Source organism: Taudactylus pleione, unplaced genomic scaffold (genome assembly GCF_031769625.1).
Source record: "Taudactylus pleione unplaced genomic scaffold, aTauple2 ptg000967l, whole genome shotgun sequence".
Classification (NCBI taxonomy): Eukaryota; Metazoa; Chordata; class Amphibia; order Anura; family Myobatrachidae; genus Taudactylus; species Taudactylus pleione.
In genome coordinates this window covers 12,897,501-12,900,000 of record NW_028285368.1, presented here as the reverse complement: position 1 = coordinate 12,900,000, position 2,500 = coordinate 12,897,501, and the positions used below count along the sequence as shown (strand labels likewise).

The 2,500-nt window shown below is 36.6% G+C and overlaps 8 pseudogenes; all 8 read left to right on the top strand.

Moving 5' to 3' along the window:
- The first annotated feature begins 111 nt into the window (after nucleotides 1-111).
- Nucleotides 112-230, top strand: LOC148471712 (5S ribosomal RNA; annotated as a pseudogene).
- A 116-nt stretch (nucleotides 231-346) lies between these two features.
- On the top strand, nucleotides 347-465 carry LOC148471711 (5S ribosomal RNA; annotated as a pseudogene).
- Nucleotides 466-1,050: 585 nt separating this feature from the next.
- LOC148471710 (5S ribosomal RNA) lies at nucleotides 1,051-1,169 on the top strand (annotated as a pseudogene).
- A 115-nt stretch (nucleotides 1,170-1,284) lies between these two features.
- Nucleotides 1,285-1,403, top strand: LOC148471709 (5S ribosomal RNA; annotated as a pseudogene).
- Nucleotides 1,404-1,518: 115 nt separating this feature from the next.
- LOC148471708 (5S ribosomal RNA) lies at nucleotides 1,519-1,637 on the top strand (annotated as a pseudogene).
- A 116-nt stretch (nucleotides 1,638-1,753) lies between these two features.
- LOC148471707 (5S ribosomal RNA) lies at nucleotides 1,754-1,872 on the top strand (annotated as a pseudogene).
- A 115-nt stretch (nucleotides 1,873-1,987) lies between these two features.
- Nucleotides 1,988-2,106, top strand: LOC148471706 (5S ribosomal RNA; annotated as a pseudogene).
- Nucleotides 2,107-2,455: 349 nt separating this feature from the next.
- The window catches only part of LOC148471705 (5S ribosomal RNA), a 119-nt pseudogene continuing 74 nt past the window's right edge, over nucleotides 2,456-2,500 (top strand).

Sequence of the window (2,500 nt, the reverse complement as noted above, 5' to 3'; positions counted from 1 at the left end):
ATACTGCCATAACATTCTTTTCTATTACATTTTAAATTTAATTTTTTCAACTTATCAATGAATTTACTTGAGTTAAGAAGTAATAGAGGTCTAAAGTTAATGTTTTTGACCACCTACAGCCAATCCACACTGGACATGCCCAATCTCATCTTATCTTGGAAGTTATGCAGTGTTGGGCCTGGTTAGTACTTGGATGGGAGACCACCTGGGAATACCAAGTGCTGTAGGTAATTTTATACTGCCATAAAATTCTTTTCTATTACATTTTAAATTTAATTTTTTCAACTTATCAATGAATTTACTTGAGTTAAGAAGTAATTGAGGTCTAAAGTTAATGTTTTAGAACACCTACAGCCAAACCACACTGGACATGCCCAATCTCGTCTGATCTTGGAAGCTATGCAGTGTTGGGCCTGGTTAGTACTTGGATGGGAGACCACCTGGGAATACCAGGAGCTGTAGGTAATTTTATACTGCCATAACATTCTTTTCTATTGCATTTTACATTTAATTTTTCAACTTATCATTGAATTTACTTGAGTTAAGAAGTAAAAGAGGTCTAAAGTTAATACTTTTGAGCACCTACAGCCAATCCACACTGGACATGCCCCATATCGTCTTATCTTGGTAGCTATGCAGTGTTGGGCATGGTCAGTACTTGGATGGGAGACCACCTGGGAAAACCAGCTGCAGTAGTTAATTTTATACTGCCATAACATTCTTTTCTATTACATTTTACATTTAATTTTTTCAACTTATCAATGAATTTACTTGAGTTAAGAAGTAAAAGCGGTCTAAATTTAACACTTTTGAGCACCTACATCCAAACCACAGTGGACATGCCCAATCTTGTCTGATCTTGGAAGCTATGCAGTGTTGGCCCTGGTTAGTACTTGGATGGGAGAACACCTGGGAATACCTGGAGCTGTAGGTTATTTTATACTGCCATAACATTCTTTTCTATTACATTTTACATTTAATTTTTTCAACTTATCAATGAATTTACTTGAGTTAAGAAGTAATAGAGGTCTAAATTTAATGTTTTAGAACACCTACAGCCAAACCACACTGGACATGCCCAATCTCGTCTGATCTTGGAAGCTATGCAGTGTTGGGCCTCATTTGTACTTGGATGGGAGACAACCTGGGAATACCAGGTGCTGTAGGTAATTTTAGACAACCAAAACATTCTTTTCTATTACATTTACATTTCATTTTTTCAACTTATCAATGAATTTACTTGAGTTAAGAAGTAAAAGAGGTCTAAAGTTAATGTTTTTGAGCACCTACAGCCAAACCACACTGGACATGCCCAATCTCATCTGATCTTGGAAGCTATGCAGTGTTAGGCCTGGTTAGTACTTGGATGGGAGACCACCTGGGAATACCAGGTGCTGTAGGTTATTTTATACTGCCATAACATTCTTTTCTATTACATTTTACATTTCATTTTTCAACTTATCATTGAATTTACTTGAGTTAAGATGTAAAAGAGGTCTAAAGTTATTGTTTTTGAGCACCTACAGCCAAACCACACTGGACATGCCCAATCTCGTCTTATCTTGGAAGCTATGCAGTGTTGGGCCTGGTTAGTACTTGGATGGGAGACCACCTGGGATTACCAGGTGCTGTAGGAAATTTTATAGTGCCATAACTTTCTTTTCTATTACATTTTAAATTTAATTTTTTCAACTTATCAATGAATTTACTTGAGTTAAGAAGTAAAAGAGGTCTAAAGTTAATGTTTTTGAGCACCTACAGCCAAACCACACTGGACATGCCCAATCTCGTCTGATCTTGGAAGCTATGCAGTGTTGGACCTGGTTAGTACTTGGATGGGAGACCACCTAGGAATCCCAGGTGCTGTAGGTAATTTTATACTGCCATAACAGTCTTTAATATTACATTTTACATTTAATTTTTTCAACTTATCAATGAATTTACTTGAGTTAAGAAGTAAAAGAGGTCTAAAGTTAAAGCTTCTAGCACCTATATCCAAACAACAGTGGACATGCCCAATCTCGTCTGATCTTGGAAGCTATGCAGTGTTGGGCCTGGTTAGTACTTGGATGGGAGACCACCTGGGAATACCTGGTGCTGTAGGTAATTTTATATAGCCATAACATTCTTTTCTATTACATTTTACATTACATTTTTTCAACTTAGCAATGAATTTACTTGAGTTAAGAAGTAAAAGACGTCTAAAGTTAATATTTTTCAGCACCTATAGCCAAACCACACTGGACATGGCCAATGTCATTTGATATTGAAGCTATGCAGTGTTGGGCATGGTCAGTACTTGGATGGGAGACCACCTGGGAATACCAGGTGCTGTAGGTAATTTTATACTGCCATAACATTCTTTTCTATTACATTTTACATTTAATTTTTTCAACTTATCAATGAATTTACTTGAGTTAAGAAGTAAAAGATGTCTAAAGTTAAGGCTTTTAGCATCTACAGCCAAACCACACTGGACATGCCCAATCTCGTCTGATCT